The following is a 7,960-nucleotide window of genomic DNA, read 5'->3' as shown; positions in this document are numbered from 1 at the left end:
TTGTTAAGGCCACGGTAGTCGATGCAGGGGCGGAGACCTCCTTCTTTCTTACTCACGAAGAAAAAACCAGCACCAGCAGGAGAGGTGGACGGATGGATGAAGCCAGCGGCGAGGGCGTCACGGATGTAATCCTCCATGGCGGCGGTCTCTGGAGCAGAAAGAGAGAAGATCCTACCCCTAGGTGGGCATGTCCCAGGCAGGAGGTCAATGGCACAGTCATATGGCCTATGAGGGGAAAGTGATGTGGCTCGAACCTTACTAAAAACCTCTCTTAAATCCTCATACTCGGGAGGCACTCGGGACAATTCAGAGTGAGATGGGGGCTCCTGGGGCTGGGAAGGAGGCTTGGAGCAAAGACAGGTGGTGTGGCAGGCGGAGCCCCATTCCTTAAGCTGGCCGGCGGCCCAATCCATGCGTGGATTATGGCAGGCCAACCAAGGGTAACCCAGAACTAATGGAAACTCGAGAGAGTGGATAAGGGAGAATTGGATGGTCTTGAAATGTTGTCCTTCCATGCCCAAACACAGGGGGGGCAGTAAAATGGTGAATAGTTCTGGAGCCCAGGGGTCTTCCATCCAGGGCGATAACAGTGAGGGGGTGATCTGGATGGGTCAGGGGAACCTTGAGCTGTTTAGCTAAACCCAGATCCATGAAGTTACCATCGGCCCCAGAATCCACCAGGGCCTTAAGATCATGTTGTTGATTGCCCCAGAAAAGGGAAGATGCCAGCAGGACCCTAGAAACAGTGGGGCCGGGAGGGATAGTTATGCTCATCTCAGGGCCCTCCGTCCTGGACGAGCCCTGGCTTTTCCCACCAACTCTGGACAAGAAGAGCGAAAGTGGCCCGGTTCCCCACAATAGAGGCAAGATCCCTCTTTCATTCGGCGATCATGTTCAGGCTGCGAGAGACGAGCTACTCCCAACTGCATGGGCTCCTCTGGAGCAGTCAAAGATGGACTCAGGATGGCTCGGAGGCTCTCGGATGGCTTCGAAGCAGGGAAGGCTCTTGTTTCCGGAAGTGGGGTGAAAAAGGAGCGGCGTTTTCTTCGCCTCTCACGGAGACGATTATCCACTCGAATGGACATATCAAAGAGAGACTCCAAATCACTCACCGAATCTCTGGAAGCCAGTTCGTCCTTGATTTCATCCGTGAGACCGTGGCGAAAAGTGGCGATGAGCGCCTCTGAATTCCATTGGCTCTCTGCCGCGAGAGTGCGAAACTCAATAGCGAAGTCCACAATGTTACAAGCCCCCTGGTGAAGCCGAAGCAGTTTGTTAGATGCCTCGCTCCCACTGACAGGATGATCAAAGACCTTTCTCATTTCCTCAGTGAAAAGTTGGTAGTTTGAACATGCCGGAGTTTGCTGTTCCCAGACGGCCGTAGCCCAGGTAAGTGCTTTGCCGGTGAGTAGCGAAACGATGTAGGCTACTCGGGAACGGCCAGTGGGAAACAATGAACCTTGCAGCTCGAAAGCCAGGGAACACTGGGTTAGAAAGCCTCAACATCCTCCCGGGTTACTGTCATAGCGCTCGGGTGCAGGTAATCGGGGTTCTTTCAGAGGGGAAGCGAAACCGAAGGAGTGGGTAACGATGCTGGAGTAGCTTGGGTCGCCTGACTCTGGCTCTGATGGAAAGCATTGACGAGGGCCTCCAGCTGTTTCTGGCTTCGGGAGAACGACGTGGCGAAGCACCGCAGTTCATCCAAGATCAGTTGTAGATGTTCAAAGACTCGTCGTGGCCATTGGTCCCTCTCTGCTGGGTCCATGTTTGGCTCAGTCTTGCTGTGACAAGTGGCACTGGGTGAACCCAACTGCAGGAAGGCAAACTGAGGCAGAGGTTAGGTTGCATAAACAAAGGTAGACTTTACTAGAAACAAACAAAATAACAACAGCACAGATACAGGCTAGCAAGAGGATCACAAGGCAGTGTGAAACTCAAGACTGAGCACCGGACATAAAACTAAGCACCACTTAAATAGCAGGCATATAACCATGCACAGGTGAGTACGATTAGGAAGAAAGAAGGAAACAATTAAGAGTTCATGGTGCCCTCTGGTGGTGAGGCGAGGTAGAACCTGGGTCATTCCTGACACTGACGACACTGACCACCAACTCTTCCGGCTTTTGTCTTGTCGACCTTATTCTCAATGGCTGCACTTATTCCTCCGCCGTCTTCCAATGGGCAATGGACAGCCTAGTCAAACAGGAGAACTTAACGGACAATTTTCCATATCTGGATAATATCACCATTGCTGGTCATGGCCAGAAGGAGCATGATGCCAACCTCCAGAAATTTCTTGACGTTCTCCATCACCGCAACTTAACCTTAAATGAGTCCAAATCTGTGAAATCAATACCATCAGTCAACATTCTTGGCTACTGGGTGGGCAATTGTGTCATCAAACCGGACCTGGAGTGACTTTGTCCGCGTCAGGAGCTCCCTCCTCCTACGAATCTCGGCTCTCTTTGTCGGGACATCGGCATGTTCGCCTATTATGCGAAGTGGATACTCCACTTTTCCGACAAGATCCAGCCCCTGCTTCACGTGAAGTCATTTCCGTTGGAGGCAACGGCTATTTCAGCTTTCGACCTCCTCAAGCAACAATGGGAAAAAGCCACGCTTCATTCCATCAATGAAAATCTCCCTTTCGTGGTCGAGTGCGATGCATCGGATGTGGCGATCTCGGCTACCTTGAATCAAGGTGGTCAACCCTTTGCATTTCTGTCCAGAACTTTGCAGGGTAGCGAGCTTCAATATCCTCCTGTCGAGACGGAAGCTATGGCTATCATCGAAGCAGTACGTAAATGGAGTCATTTTCTCGCTCGTCGCCATTTCATGCTTATAACCGATCAGTGCTCCGTGGCCTTTAAGCTGGATAACCAGAACTGCACTAAGATCAAGAATAACAAAATACAGCTCTGGAGGATGGAAGTGGCTGCCTTTGGCTACACCATACATTATCGACCTGGCAAAGAGAATGTGGCCCCGGATACCCTCACGCGTGCATTCTGCTCTTCCATGTCAACTTTGACTCTTGCGGACCTTCATACTGACTTATGCCATCCTGGCGTTACCCATATGTTACACTTTGTGCGATCTAAAAATCTCCCATTTTCTATGGAAGACGTGAGAAGAACGTGCTCCACTTGTAGAATTTGCGCGGAATTAAAACCGCAATTCTTCCATCCGTCGGATGTCTCGCTCATACACGCTACACAGCCTATGCAGCGACTCAGCATTGACTTTAAGGGGCCACTGCCTTCCTCAACGCGAAACACCTACTTGCTTACTATGGCGGACGAATATTCACACTTTCCCTTTGCTTTCCCCTGTCCCAATATGCTTACTTCCACAGTGATCAAATGCCTCGATCAGGTCTTTTCCCTTTGCGGTACGGCCAATTTCATCCAGTCTGATCGGGGTCCCTCCTTCATGTCAAGCGAACTCAAAAGTTATCTTTCCCAATGTGGAATCGCCACAAGTAGAACGACACCGTATCATCCTATTGGAAATGGACAGGTTGAGAGATACAACGCTATCATTTGGAATGCGGTTCGTCTTGCACTGAGGTCACACAACCTATCAGACCAGCAGTGGGCAACTATGCTCCCTGACGCATTGCATTCCATCAGGTCTCTTCTTTCTACATCCACCAACGCTACTCCTCACGAACGATTCTTCGGGTTCCAGCGTCGCTCCACTCATGGGACATCCCTACCATCATGGTTGGCAGCTCCTGGCCCCGTGCTGCTCCGAAGATTCATCCGATCCTCTAAGAGTGATCCCCTCGGCGACGAAGTGGAACTGACGGATGCCAATCCCACGTACGCATACGTGCGGTACCCTGATGGCCGGGAATCCACAGTGTCACTCCGGGATCTGGCTCCCTGCCCAACCGGTCCCACGGATCCAATCGATGGTGGGTCCCGTATCAATGACGTCGATACCCTGCGCTCCTCTGAGGATGACGCCCTACCCGGGAAGTCAAGGGATCTGCCAGCTATTCTGCCGGATCTCCCTGGGGAACTGAGCGCTCCCCGAGGGATGGCCACCCGAAGCCAGGACACCGGTCAGTCACTGACTACTGGGCATGGTGAAGCCAGCTCTGCACCTGTTGGGACCCGCACCCGGAGCCACGATCTCCCCAGTTCCCCTCAGGTCGATCAAGGCAACACGGACTCTGCCAGCCCGCTGGTACGAACTAAGCGACCAAGGGAACAAAACGCGGTCCGAGGAGACGTGCCTTCCGGCCACCAACAGATATCCAAAGGCACCCGGATCCACGATCTCCCCAGTCCCCCTCAGGTCGATCAAAGCGACACGGACTGAGCCAGCCCGCTGGTACTAGCTAAGCGACCCAGGGACCAAAACACGGTCTGAGGAGACGCGCCTTCCAGCCACCGACGGAGATTCAAACGACTGCATCTATTCTTAGTCCAACTAATTCAGTAGAAAGTAGCCGCCGGACTTCCAATCTTTCAGGCGGGAAGAATGACATAAATCGTGCCATTCATGTAGAAATGACTTATGAAATATACTGGGCGGCCTGCTGGTGGCGCTGTCCAGGGAGAGTATAAATACTCGGGCAAGGGCCCAGCTTGCTTAGGGACATTTTGTAAACAAGGATAACTAGACTTCCATGTTGTGAAACAGTCGATTAAAGCCTTGTTTAATACTCTGACCAAGTGCCTAGTAGTTTGCTTACGGGAAAGGTAATGAAAGAAATTTGTAAGCTACTAGGAGTAAGACAGAAGTTCCATATCCCCTATCATCCGCAAAGCTCAGGCATGGTAGAGTGAATGAACAGAACCCTGAAAATAGCCTTAAGCAAGGCCATAGCCGAAACCGGACAGGGATGGGTGGGTGTCCTTCCCTGTATCCTGAGGAGGCTGAGAGCCACCCCAAACAGGGTGACTGGACTAACAACATAAGAACTCATGACTGGACGAGCAATGTGTCTGCCGGAAGGAGTAGTATCTGGTAGCGAGGAACTAGGCCTAGAAATTCGCTATCGCCGCGCCAGGTCTTTAGCGCCCGAAAGTTAGCGCACGCCCAGATTCCCGTAGCGCCCGCCTGAAATTCAGTTGCAGCGCCCCAAGACGGAGGTGGGCGCTATTGCAGGGTTTGGCCGCCTCCGCTTGGGGCGCTGAAAGTCAATTTCAGGCGTCCAGCTGTCGCAGCGCCACCCGATACGCTGCGGCAGGCTGGGGTACTGCAGGCCTCCTCCTTCTCTTAAGGAGGAGCTGCCTGCAGCTGTGAGATCGCCGCTGGATTCCCCCGGCAAATGAGCCCGGCACCACGGAGAAGTGCCGGGCTCGCGGGGGTCAGAGACCAATGCCGCGGGGGGGGTGGTGTGGGAGTCCGGGGAGGAAGGTGCGGCCAAGCGGCCGCCGGGAAAGCGGCTGGCCGCACCTCCACCTTTACGCCCCGGCCTCTCGGAGCTGCAAGGCCCCGTTTTACAAACGCTCTTTGCGCCCGCTACGGGAGAGGCGGCGGCAACTGAATTTGGGCATCGGGCCGGCATCGCGTTGGAACCGGGGCGCTGCGCACACCGATGACGTCATCGGTGCCGGCGCAGCGCTACCGGCTAACGCCACCATTTGCGCTACACTGAATTCCAGGCTACCAACAGCGCCGGCGCAAAAGACCTCTTTAGGCGCTAAGTGGGCGCTAACACCACTGAATTTCTAGGCCTAGGACCCTTAAAAGATAAAATTAGGAAATACATACAAACATTGGATTGTAGGAATGGCTAGATTCCTAACTAAAGGACTGAGGTCGAGTCAGTCTATCAAACAAACGATGTTTAATACTAATCAACAGAGTTTAAAACGAAAACACAGGAGAACTACATTACAGGTCTGTACTCTTTGCTGGCTCCACGAGGACTGGCTACGGCAGCTTCCCAGCCTGACGTCATGACGTCATCACGTTTTCCCGCCGCTGGAGGATCATGTGATCAATGTGATGACATCATCGCGTTTGGTCTCATTCTTAAAGGGACCGCGCTATGTACATGCAATGATATGAACAAAGATACATAGAAACATAGAAACATAGAAGATAGGAGCAGGAGTAGGCCATTCGGCCCTTTGAGCCAGCTCCACCATTCAATGTGATCATGGCTGATCATCCAAATTCAGTACCCTGTCCCTGCCTTCTCCCCATATCCCTTGATCCCTTTAGCCTTAAGAAATATATCCAACTCTTTCTTGAATATACTTAATGAACTGACCTCCACCGCCCTCTGTGGCAGAGAATTCCACAGGTTCACCACTCTCTGGGTGAAGAAATTCCTCCTCATCTCAGTCCTAAATGGCTTACCCCTTATCCTTAGACTATGAACCCTGGTTCTGGACTCCCCAACCATCAGAAACATCCTTCCTGCATCTAGTCTGTCCAGGCCTGACAGAATTTTATAGGTTTCGATGAGATCCCCTCTCAATCTTCTAAACTCCAGTGAGTATTGTAGAGTATGTGCTTTAAGTCAGAACTACTTTTTACAGCTCCTGTATACTGTAGTACCGGCAGTAACCACACCGGTATATAAGCTGTGCGCATGCCTCTGTACCCCAGTCTAGAGATGACCCTCTTCCAGTAAAGACCTGTTGTTTGTTTATGTACAGCATCCGTGTAATTATTTATCCACTGAACCACGGATCTAACAGTGGCGACGAGTGTTGATGCGAATCTACCTGCAACATTAAAAAAAAGAAAAAAAATAGTCGAGTCCAGGAACACGGGCGTCGACCGCGAGCAACCGCCCAGCAGTCAGGCAGAGATCCAACTTCGCTGGGGAGGCTGTGGAGAGCCGGGCTTGGTTCCGCAGACACAACGGGCAGTAAGAGACCGACGACAGGTCCAGAGCAGACCCTTCCCGAGCAGCGGCGGCTGGAGCCGACCGACGGCAGAGAGAGAGAGCCGGGCAGCGTCGACGGGGTAAGAAAGAGGGTGAAGAGAGCAGGGCTCAGCCGGGGATTGATCACCGAGCGGCGTCGAAAAAAAAAAAATACTGCAAACTGGAGAGAGAGAGGGTAAGAAACAGTCGGGTTATAGACTGAGCGGCGTCGACAAATATCAAGAGAAGAACGCGCAGAGCACAGCCAAGGATCACGGGCTGATCAGGGTCTGCGGGGCGAAGCAAGGGGAGACGCCATTGAGCCGCGGAGAAGCAGGGAGAGCACGGGAGGCGCCATTGAGCCGCGGAGAAGCAGGGAGAGCGCGGGAGGCGCCATTGAGCCATGGAGAAGAAGGAAGAGCGCGGGAGACGCCATTTTCCGAAGCCGCAGCGGAGAAGACGGGCGAGCGCGGGAAGGAAGGAAAGCGCGGGAGACGCCATTTTGTGCCAGCGGAGAAGAAGGGGAAGTGCGGGAGGCGCCATTGGTGATAGTTAACGCACAACCAAGGATGCCGAAGAGTGGCAGTATCTCTACATTCGACAATGAAGTCGAAGATTGGGCGACATATGTGGAACGTATTGAGGTGTACTGCAGGGCGAATGAAGTGCCAGATGCTAATAAAGCACTGGTTCTGTTAAATTCCATGGGTGCAAAAACTTATGGGTTACTGCGAAATCTAATAACCCCAGAGAAGCCGGTAAACAAGGATTTTGGAAGCATAGTAGAAATCCTACAGGACCACTTAAGCCCCACACCGCTGCTGATAGCAGAACGATTTAAGTTCCATAAAAGGAACCAACACAAAGACGAAAGCAATGCTGAGTACCTAACAGAACTGCGCAAGCTATCGAAATACTGCCAGTTTGGAGCGGGACTAGCAGACACGTTAAGGGACAAGTTTGTGTGTGGGCTACAAAGTGAAGGAACCCAGAAACGGCTTCTATCAGAAAAGGACCTTACGCTGGACAAAGCTTTCAATATGGCAGTATCACACGAAGCAGCCGCAAGGGGTGCTGCAGAGATACAATGGAGACCGCAAGAATACGGCACCAACTAAATGA

Source organism: Somniosus microcephalus, chromosome 13 (genome assembly GCF_052327205.1).
Source record: "Somniosus microcephalus isolate GS21.2 chromosome 13, FLI_Smic_1.0, whole genome shotgun sequence".
Lineage (NCBI taxonomy): Eukaryota > Metazoa > Chordata > Chondrichthyes > Squaliformes > Somniosidae > Somniosus > Somniosus microcephalus.
Note: the sequence above shows the minus strand (reverse complement) of the source record.